This window comes from Eubalaena glacialis, chromosome 6 (assembly GCF_028564815.1).
Source record: "Eubalaena glacialis isolate mEubGla1 chromosome 6, mEubGla1.1.hap2.+ XY, whole genome shotgun sequence".
NCBI classification, from domain to species: domain Eukaryota; kingdom Metazoa; phylum Chordata; class Mammalia; order Artiodactyla; family Balaenidae; genus Eubalaena; species Eubalaena glacialis.
Window position 1 is genome coordinate 33,356,296 of NC_083721.1, and position 12,335 is coordinate 33,368,630.

Below are 12,335 nucleotides of genomic sequence, written 5' to 3' on the forward strand. Positions count from 1 at the left end.
GGTTGGTTCCTGAACCACCAATTTCAGAATCACCTGGCATGTTTGTTAAAAATTCATATTCCTGTTCTACATGCCGAAACTCTTTAAGGTGATTCTTCAGGGTGAGGACTGGGAATGAGCATTTAAACAAAATTTCTATGTAATTATTTTTCCACGTGAAAGCTTGAGAACTTCTGCTCTAGAGGAAGCATGAAAGGAACATGGTGACTATACTTGAGAATGAAGGAGGAAGAAAAGAGTACAATGATTACATGGCAGCCAGTCTAAGGCTTAGGAAAAATGCCAGAGCAATTAATAGAGACATTTTTAATAGATTTTATTTTTTAAAGGAGTTTCAGCTTCACAGCAAAATTGAGCAGAAGGTACAGAAAGTTCCCACATACCTTCTGCCTCTCCCAGGATCAGCATCTCCCACCAGAGTGGTACATTTGTTGCAATGGATGAACCTACATTGACAAGTCCTTACTATCCAAAGTCCATAGGTTACGTTAGGGTTCACTCTTGGTGTTGTATAGTCTATGGGTTTGGAAACATTTATAATGACATGTATCCACCATTATAATATCATACAGAGTAGTTTCAATGCCCTAAAAATCCTGTGCTCTGCTTATTCATTCCTTCTTCCTCCTAAATTCCTAGCAACCCCTAATCTCCATAGTTTTGCCTTCTCCACAATGTCATTTAGTTGGAATCACACAGTATGGAGCCCTTTCAGATTGGCTTCTTTCATTTAGCAATATGCATTTAAGGTTCATCCATGGAAAATACTGCACTATTGATGACATCTGAAACTACTACATATGGATGTTGCTTTATTAAAAAATACAAGGTTCAAGACATAGGTGTCCCCAAGTCTAAGTGGTGGAAAGAAAAAAATTCAGCAGAAAATGAAGACTAGCAAACAAACATGTAGAAAAGTATCTATGGCTGCCCTCTGAGCAAACCTAGGATGGAGAAATATTTAAAATAATTAAAACCGAGAGGAGGAATTTGTTAGGTGTGAACTTTCTAAGAGCCTTGGGTTTTATGTCACAGGACATAGTTTTCCTAAACTAGACTTGGATAGGGATAACTTCGTGTGCTTATAAAAAATTCAGATTCCCAGGTCCCAATCCAGAATTGAGTCAGAATATCTAGGAGACAAGTGCAGGAACTGGTATTTGCCAAGTTTCTCAGGTGATTTTTATGACTGCCCAGAGGCTGATTATTTCTTAATGAGATTCATAATTCCCAAAACAGTCCACAGAGGGATGGTGGTATATGTTGAAATAATACAGATGTAAAATATAGACTTGTCTCCAGGCATAGCTAACTGACATTACATAAGGTGTGGACAGCTGTACTTTTCTAGATTAAAATAGAGCAGTAGTTCCCAGACTGAGGTGATTTTGTCCCCCAGGGGACATGTGGTAACATCTGGAGACAAATTTGATGGTTACAAATTGGGGTGGGGGGAAAGTAAACTTGCATCTAGTGGGTGCAGAGCAGTGTTACTGCCAAACATCCTACAGTACAAAGGACAGCCCTCACCTTCCCCACAACTAAGAATTATTGGCCCAACATGTCGACAGTGCCAAGACTGAGAAACTCTAAAATAAAGAGAAGTAACAGTTAAATGCAATATATGAATCTAGTTTGAATTATAATTTAAAATTAAAAATAGCAGCAGCGGCAGCTATAAAAGACATTCTCAGGACACTTGTGGGAAATTTGTGCATGGTCTAGCCAGTGTATAATATAGAATTATTGTTTCCTTTCTAAGGAATGATGTTATTATGGTTACAAAAATGAATGCTTTCATTTAAGACATGCATGCTGCAGTATGCAACCCAGTTTCAAATGATAGAGGGAGCAAAGAAAACTGTGTACACACACATATCCATATATATCTCTAGAGAGAAAGAACATAAATGTGATAAAACATTAACAATTTTAAATATAGGAAGAGGTATACAAATGTTCATTTATTATTCTATCAGTTTGGGGGTTTGTTTAAAATTTGGTCACCACAAAGTTGTGGAAAGTGTGGGAACAGAGGTTTAGGCAGTTGACATGCGACTCAGCGAAGAATCTGACAACTTTGGCCAATCCTCTTTGATTTCACTTCTCTTCCCTCTTCCTTTTATCTAGATGCCTTTTGCTCTCTGGGGGCAAAAGATTCCAGACTGCCTCACTAGAAGGAAGTCTTTCACTTCCACTGCTGGGTCTAATTACCTGTTCGGTACCTGTGAATGAGAAACTACCCAGTGGCTTTCAAAAACTGTCCCTTCAGGCACACAAAATAGGGAAAGAGATAAAGACCCGTACTGTTTGGTTTTCCCTCATACTATCTAGACCCGACCACAGCCACTTTCTAATGATATGATAACTCGAGGGACTAAATTCCTGCCGCGGTGAAGCTGCAATCTCTCCTCTGTTCTCCTTACCGTGCCACACATTCCAAGGCAATCAACAATTTTGCTGAAGCAGATCTTTCAGCTTTGAACAGTTTATAAACTGTTGCCACTTTTATTAAAGATACTGTTGCTTTTTTACTCTTGCTAAACACTCAAATATACTTTCTCAGTGTTTCATAGTGCCTTGCATACTGGAGTATCCTGCAGATACTTCATGATTTAATATGGTATTTTCTACAACTGGTTAACATATTCAAATAGCACCGAGAGGTTAAGATGGAGGGAATTCATATGGGATTAGGTCAAGAATAATTTCTGAGAAGAGTGTAAGTAAAGTCAGTTTCATATACACCAAATCCTAGATAAACAGATGCAGTGATGTCAATTCGTTGAATTTACTTTCTTGCTTTTGACGTAAATGGCTGTATACTGGTTACTATTTATATTCATAGAGAAATACTCGTTATCTGATTTTTGAGTTAAATTATTACAATAAAATACATTTCTACAGAACAGGGCTGGTAGTAGCTTAACAAAAGTGGCTTCTGATGATGACAAAATTTTAGATATGTTATACTTTTCAGATCAGAATTAAGGATGTTACAGGTGCTGTTTTCTCATACTTTAAATTTTTTAGAGGTCTGAAACGCTGGTGGAACAAAAAGAAGTATGTTGAGATTGATTGTTAATTCTGCAATTATGATGATGTGGAAAATATGTCTTAAGCAGGCAGGTTGAATCATGGCTTTATTTTTATGACTTTTTATCAGAATCCGACTTCAGTAACTCCTTAAAAAAGTCATATTTTTAAAAATATCTGCTACTATCTATAAAATAGATAACTAATAAGGAAGGACCTACTGTACAGCTCAGGGAACTCTACTCAATACTCTGTAATGGCTTATATGGGAAAAGAATCTAAAAAAGAGCAGATATATGTATAACTGATTCACTTTGCTCTACACCTGAAACTAGCACAACATTGTAAATCAACTATACTCCAATAAAAGTTTAAAAAATAAATATAAAAATGTCTGAACACATATGCTTAGTACAGTAGTCTAAGTGAATACGTAGCATCTAAGTGAATATTTCTAGGCTTCAATTTTTTTTCTGTGTAGAGATCAAACCACTTCTCAGAAGTTTTTCAAAGTTAGCATCAACTTTCTAACTGAAGCTTGACTCTTCCAATAAAATTTCCTAAATTAAAAAAGTTCCAGAGTCAGGAACCAAGATGGCGGAGTAGAAGGATGTGCTCTCACTCCCTCTTGCAAGAACACCAGATCACAACTAGCTGCTGGACAATCATCGACAGGAAGACACTGGAACTCACCAAAAAAGATACCCCACATCCAAAGACAAAGGAGAAGCCACAATGAGACGGTAGGAGGGGCGCAATCAGAGTAAAATCAAATCCCATAACTGGTGGGTGGATGACTCACAGACTGGCGAACACTTATACCACAGAAGTCCACCCACTGAAGTGAAGGTTCTGAGCCCCACGTCAGGCTTCCCAACCTGGGGGTCCGGCAACGGGAGGAGGAAATCATAGAGAATCAGACTTCGAAGCCTAGTGGGAATTGACTGCAGGACTTCGACAGGACTGGGGGAAACAGAGACCCCACTCTTGGAGGGTGCACACAAAATAGTGTGCGCCTCGGGACCCAGGGGAAGGAGCAGTGACCCCGGGGGAGACTGAACCAGACCTACCTGCTAGTGTTGGAGGGTCTCCTGCAGAGGTGGGGGGTGGCTCTGTTTCACTGTGAGGACAAGGACACTGGCAGCAGAAGTTCTGGGAAGTACTCCTTGGCGTGAGCCCTCTCAGAGTCTGTCATTAGCCCCACCAAAGAGCCCAGGTAGGCTCCAGTGTTGGGTTGCCTCAGGCAAAACAACCAACAGGGAGGGAACCCAGCCCCACCCATCAACAGTCAAGTGGATTAAAGTTTTACTGAGCTCTGACCACCACAGCAACAGTCAGCTCTACCCACCACCAGAGCCTCCCATCAAGCCTCTTAGATAGCCTCAACCACCAGAGGGCAGACAGCAGAAGCAAGAAAAACTACAATCCTGCAGCCTGTGGAAGAAAAACCACATTCACAGAAAGATAGACAAGATGAAAAGGCAGAGGGCTATATACCAGATGAAGGAACAAGATAAAACCCCAGAAAAACAACTAAGTGAAGTGGAGATAGGCAACCTTCCAGAAAAAGAATTCAGAATAATGATAGTGAAGATGATCCAGGACCTCGGAATAAGAATGGAGGCAAAGATCGAGAAGATGCAAGAAATGTTTAACAAAGACCTAGAAGAATTAAAGAACAAACAAACAGAGATGAACAATACAATAACTGAAATGAAAACTACACTAGAAGGAATCAATAGCAGAATAACTGAGGCAGAAGAACGGATAAGTGACCTGGAAGACAGAATGGTGGAATTCACTGCTGCAGAACAGAATAAAGAAAAAAGAATGAAAAGAAATGAAGACAGCCTAAGAGACCTCTGGGACAACATTAAACGCAACAACATTCGCATTATAGGGGTCCCAGAAGGAGAAGAGAGAGAAAGGACCAGAGAAAATATTTGAAGAGATTATAGTCGAAAACTTCCCTAACATGGGAAAGGAAATAGTCACCCAAGTTCAGGAAGCACAGAGAGTCCCATACAGGATAAACCCAAGGAGAAACACGCTGAGACACATAGTAATCAAATTGGCAAAAATTAAAGACAAACAAAAAATTATTGAAAGCAGCAAGGGAAAAACGACAAATAACATACAAGGGAACTCCCATAAGGTTAACAGCTGATTTCTCAGCAGAAACTCTACAAGCCAGAAGGGAGTGGCATGATATACTTAAAGTGATGAAAGGGAAGAACCTACAACCAAGATTACTCTACCCGGCAAGGATCTCATTCAGATTCGATGGAGAAATCAAAAGCTTTACAGACAAGCAAAAGCTAAGAGAATTCAGCACCACCAAACCAGCTCTACAACAAATGCTAAAGGAACTTCTCTAAGTGGGAAACACAAGAGAAGAAAAGGACCTACAAAAACAAACCCAAAACAATTAAGAAAATGGTCATAGGAACATACATATCGATAATTACCTTAAACGTGAATGGATTAAATGCTCCAACCAAAAGACACAGGCTTGCTGAATGGATACGAAAACAAGACCCATATATATGCTGTCTACAAGAGACCCACTTCAGACCTAGGGACACATACAGACTGAAAGTGAGGGGATGGAAAAAGATATTCCATGCAAATGGAAATCAAAAGAAAACTGGAGTAGCTATACTCATATCAGATAAAATAGACTTTAAAATAAAGAATGTTACAAGAGACAAGGAAGGACACTACATAATGATCAAGGGATCAATCCAAGAAGAAGATATAACAATTATAAATATATATGCACCCAACATAGGAGCAACTCAATACATAAGGCAACTGCTAACAGCTATAAAAGAGGAAATCAACAATAACACAATAATAGTGGGGGACTTTAACACCTCACTTATACCAATGGGCAGATCATCCAAAATGAAAATAAATAAGGAAACAGAAGCTTTAAATGACACAATAGACCAGATAGATTTAATTGAAATTTATAGGACATTCCATCCAAAAACAGCAGATTACACTTTCTTCTCAAGTGCGCATGGAACATTCTCCAGGATAGATCTCATCTTGGGTCACAAATCAAGCCTCAGTAAATTTAAGAAAATTGAAATCATATCAAGCATCTTTTCTGACCACAACGCTATGAGATTAGAAATGAATTACAGGGGAAAAAACATGAAAAGCACAAACACATGGAGGGTAAACAATACGTTACTAAATAACCAAGAGATCACTGAAGAAATCAAAGAGGAAATCAAAAAATACCTAGAGACAAATGACAGTGAAAACACGACGACCCAAAACCTATGGGATGCAGCAAAAGCAGTTCTAAGAGGGAAGTTTACAGCAACACAATCCTACCTCAAGAAACAAGAAAAACCTCAAATAAACAATCTAACCTTACACCTAAAGGAACTAGAGAAACAAGAACAAACAAAACCCAAAGTTAGCAGAAGGAAAGAAATCATAAAGATCAGAGCAGAAATAAATGAAATAGAAATGAAGAAAACAATAGCAAAGATCAATAAAACTAAAAGCTGGTTCTTTGAGAAGATAAACAAAATTGATAAGCCATTAGCCAGACTCATCAAGAAAAAGAGGGAGAGGACTCAAATCAATAAAATTAGAAATGAAAAAGGAGAAGTTACAACAGACACCGCAGAAATAAAAAGCATCCTAAGAGACTACTACAAGCAACTCTATACCAATAAAATGGACAACCTGGAAGAAATGCACAAATTCTTAGAAAGGTATAACCTTGCAAGACTGAACCAGGAAGAAACAGAAAATATGAACAGACCAATCACAAGTAATGAAATTGAAACTGTGATTAAAAATCTTCCAACAAACAAAAGTCCAGGACCAGATGGCTTCACAGGTGAATTCTATCAAACATTTAGAGAAGAGCTAACACCCATCCTTCTCAAACTCTTCCAAAAAATTGCAGAGGAAGGAACACTCCCAAATTCATTCTATGAGACCACCATCACCCTGATACCAAAACCAGACAAAGATACTACAAAAAAAGAAAATTACAGACCAATATCACTGATAAATATAGATGCAAAAATCCTCAACAAAATACTAGCAAACAAAATCCAACAACACATTCAAAGGATCATACGCCACGATCAAGTGGGATTTATCCCAGGGATGCAAGAATTCTTCAATATACGCAAATCAATCAATGTGATACACCATATTAACAAATTGAAGAATAAAAACCATATGATCATCGCAATAGATGCAGAAAAAGGTTTTGACAAAATTCAGCACCCATTTATGATAAAAACTCTCCAGAAAGTGGGCATAGAGGGAACCTACCTCAACATAATAAAGGCCATATACGACAAACCCACAGCAAACATCATTCTCAATGGTGAAAAAATGAAAGCATTTCCTCTGAGATCAGGAACGAGACAAGGATGTCCACTCTCACCACTATTATTCAACATAGTTTTGGAAGTCCTAGCCACGGCAATCAGAGAAGAAAAAGAAATAAAAGGAATACAAATTGGAAAAGAAGAAGTAAAACTGTCACTGTTTGAAGATGACATGATACTATACATAGAGAATCCTAAAAATGCCACCAGAAAACTACTAGAGCTAATCAATGAATTTGGTAAAGTTGCAGGATACAAAATTAATGCACAGAAATCTCTTGCATTCCTATACACTAATGATGAAAAATCTGAAAGGGAAATTATGGAAACACTCCCATTTACCACTGCAACAAAAAGAATAAAATACCTAGGAATAAAGCTACCTAGGGAGACAAAAGACATGTATGCAGAAAACTATAAGACACTGTTGAAAGAAATTAAAGATGATACCAACAGGTGGAGAGATATACCATGTTCTTGGATTGGAAGAATAAATATTGTGAAAATGACTATACTACCCAAAGCAATCCACAGATTCAATGCAATCCCTATCAAATTACCAATGGCATTTTTTACGGAGCTAGAACAAATCATCTTAAAATTTGTATGGAGACACAAAAGACCCCGAATAGCCAAAGCAGTCTTGAGGGAAAAAAACAGAGCAGGAGGAATCAGACTCCCTGACTTCAGACTATACTACAAAGCTACAGTAATCAAGACAATATGGTACTGGCACAAAAACAGAAACATAGATCAATGGAACAAGATAGAAAGCCCAGAGATAAACCCACGCACCTATGGTCAACTAATCTATGACAAAGGAGGCAAAGATACACAATGGAGAAAAGACAGTCTCTTCAATGAGTGGTGCTGGGAAAACTGGACAGCTACATGTAAAAGAATGAAATTAGAATACTCCCTAACACCATACACAAAAATAAACTCAAAATGGATTCAAGACCTAAATGTAAGACCGGACACTATAAAACTCTTAGAGGAAAACATAGGAAGAACACTCTTTGACATAAATCACAGCAAGATCTTTTTTGATCCACCTCCTAGAGTAATGGAAATAAAAACAAAAATAAACAAATGGGACCTAATGAAACTTCAAAGCTTTTGCACAGCAAAGGAAACCATAAACAAGACGAAAAGACAACCCTCAGAATGGGAGAAAATATTTGCAAACGAATCAACGGACAAAGGATTAATCTCCAAAATATACAAACAGCTCATTCAGCTCAATATTAAAGAAACAAACAACCCAATCCAAAAATGGGCAGAAGACCTAAATAGACATTTCTCCAAAGAAGATATACAGATGGCCAAGAAGCACACGAAAAGATGCTCAACATCACTAATTATTAGAGAAATGCAAATCAAAACTACAATGAGGTATCACCTCACACCAGTTAGAATGGGCATCATCAGAAAATCTACAAACAACAAATGCTGGAGAGGGTGTGGAGAAAAGGGAACCCTCTTGCACTGTTGGTGGGAATGTAAATTGATACAGCCACTATGGAGAACAGCATGGAGGTTCCTTAAAAAACTAAAAATAGAATTACCATATGATCCAGCAATCCCACTACTGGGCATATACCCAGAGAAAACCGTAATTCAAAAAGACACATGCACCCCAATGTTCATTGCAGCACTATTTACAATAGCCAGGTCATGGAAGCAATGTAAATGCCCATCGACAGACGAATGGATAAAGAAGATGTGGTACATATATACAATGGAACATTACTCAGCCATAAAAAGGAATGAAATTGAGTCATTTGTTGAGACGTGGATGGATCTAGAGACTGTCATACAGAGTGAAGTAAGTCAGAAAGAGAAAAACAAATATCGTATATTAACGCATGTATGTGGAACCTAGAAAAATGGTACAGATGAACCGGTTTGCAGGGCAGAAGTTGAGACACAGATGTAGAGAACAAACGTATGGACACCAAGGGGGGAAAACCACGGTGGGGTGGGGATAGTGGTGTGCTGAATTGGGCGATTGGGATTGACATGTATACACTGATGTGTATAAAATTGATGACTGATTAAAACAAAACAAAACAAAAGAAGTTCCAGTGTGAATCCCTATTTCCTTAGGAGAGCTTCATAAATATGTTCTTAGATCACTAAGGCATATCATTTTTTAAATTAATCATTTTGCAAAATGATACATATTTTAGAATCTAATGCATATGTATCACACTAATGATTATTTTGAATAATTATTCAGAAAAAAGAGTTGAGTTATACTTTAGATTTAGAGTTGAAATAATTTTCTAATGTATACTGTATTTGATGCTGTGATAATTATGACAATTTAAATTGTGGACAATCAAAATATTAAATTTAATTTAACTTTCTCTTGGGGTTTACAATATGGTGACATGTAAAACAAAATTGGCACAAAATAGTATGTAGTTTTTTAAATAGCAAAAGTGTATATAGATAGATTTTAATGGTATTTTAATGGTATTTATATCCAGGGATTGATAATACAGAGGGGATGAGGAAAGGTGGTAATTTTTCCCTTGTGTTTAGTTTTAGTTTCTAAATATTGTAGTAACATTCATAAAATGGTAATATGTGTTCGTATGTCTTTAAAAGCTACTGAACACTTATGCTGCTTTATATTAGGATTCTAAACTTCTCTAAAATGTCAGCATATTTGTTGGATTGAAAATATTTCTGATGACGGTCAAGGTCAAGTATTAGCTTGCATGCAGCACAGACAAAATTATCCTCTCAAGGAAATGCCCTAAATAATGACGATGTGATAGAGAAATAAATCTCTCTTTGTCACTAAGTTAATTAAGGGATTTAACAAAAGTGATATCTGACCTGTCAAATAATTTTGATATATTCAACTACAGACAATAAATGGAAACACTGTGTTATGGGCAAAACCATCTTAGAACACTTATAGAGGAGATAGGATCAGAGAATACCTGGAAAACAGGTGAGCTGATGGTAAACCACCACAAGCAGGGGCAGAACAACTGCTTTAAAGTCTTGCCAAAGTGTAACAACAAATGTAGCATATAACATTCAAATGTCAAGGAAAAAAAAGTAGCTGGCCCACTCACCTGAGCATGCCAATCAGAAATAAAGAGGTTCATTTTGAACAAAGGTACCCAATGAAGCACAGACCTTAAAACCAAATGTAGTATACTGTGAATAGGAGTTAAGATGCTGTACATGGGAGAGCATACACATGGGCTCAGACGGGATAGAGCGCAGACTCTGTTAGTTTTGTTATGTTGAGATACACATAGATAATAACACAAATATCAGAAATATCTTTGATTACGGCCAAGTTGACAAGAAATGGTGTTAATATTAAAATACAAGCATTTATTTGCACCTCTTACATGTGAGATATTATTCTATGGTTACAAGCAGAAATGAGGTAATGTTTCCCTTTCAAACATTCAGTCTTTTGGGTAGCTGGGCATACAGGAAACACACCAGTGGAAAAAGTTTCATAATATAAGTGTGTAGAAAGTTATTTGGAGGCAGAGGACTAAGAAACGAATTCTAATTGGCATATGCAAAAAGCATCCCATTGGATGTCATGTTTGTGCTGGACGTCGAATTATAAATAGTTCTCTCTCTCCAAAGACAACTCTCTCAGGTAGGCATTTGGCTGATGCCGTATGATACATTTCTCAGCAAAAGTTAACAGTGAATCATGCATTTTATGTTTTTGAGTAGAAAAAGAGACAAATACTTTAGAAGCTTCATATGCATATGGCAGAACTAATGCTTATATGCTTTCTCCCATTTCCAAAGGGACAAAACAAACACAGGAAACTTATAATCAAAATTTCAAGTTTCTTCTCCAAAACAGGCCTGGTTATGGCTGAATAACAATTCAATTTAAAACCCAAAATTTAATTAGAAAAATTGTATCAGTAGAGTCTAAATATTAGCATGCTACTGCTTTAATAACATTCAAACAACATATAGTAGTTGGCTAACAATCTATTCCAATCTTTGTTTCTGTCTTGTCTTGATTTCTTAGGGTTTCTGATTCTGACTATACTTGAGACGATAACTCCGAAAAATCTTTGCAAAAGAAAGTAAAATGACTGTGTTATTTTAGCATAAGCATTCATGAATTACCTATTTATTTCATCCATGACCTAGGCCTAATAAAAGTAATAGAATCACAGAGGGGTAAAAAGCCTATGAAGATAAACTGGAAGTAAATGCTTGCTCATACTCAGGTGGATATTAAGACCCAGAGAGAATTTAAATGACTTGCTCACCAGACATAGCATTAGCTAAATGTTCACTGGGGTTCAGCACTTCAATAATAGTTGGAAAACTAAATAACCCACTTTCAACAATGGATAGTCAGCTAGTAAGAGAATCAAAAAGGAAGTAGAAGACTTGAATAACATTATAAACCAAATGGATCTAATGGACATCTATAGAACATTTCAGTCAACAACAGCAGAATATATATTCTTCTCAAGTGTACATGGAACAGTCTCTAGGTTAGACCATATGCTAGGCCATAAAACCAACCTTATTAAACTTAAAAAAATATAGAAATAATATAAGGTATGTTATCCAATCATAGTTGAGTGACATTAGAAAACAATAACAGAAAAAATTTGGGGAAACTCACTAATATGTGGAAATTATACAACATACTCCTAAATAACCAATAGGTCAAAGAAGAAATCACAAGGGAAATTAGGAAATACTTTGAGAGTAATAAAAGTGAAGACACAACATATAAAATGTTATGAGATACAGCTAAAGCAATGCTCAAAGGGAAATTTATAGCTATAAAGGCCTATATAAAAAAGAAGAAATCTCAGATTAATGACCTAACATTCCACATAAGACACTGGGAAAAGAAGAGTAAAGTAAATCTAAAGCAAGCAGAAAGAAGGAAATAATAAAGAG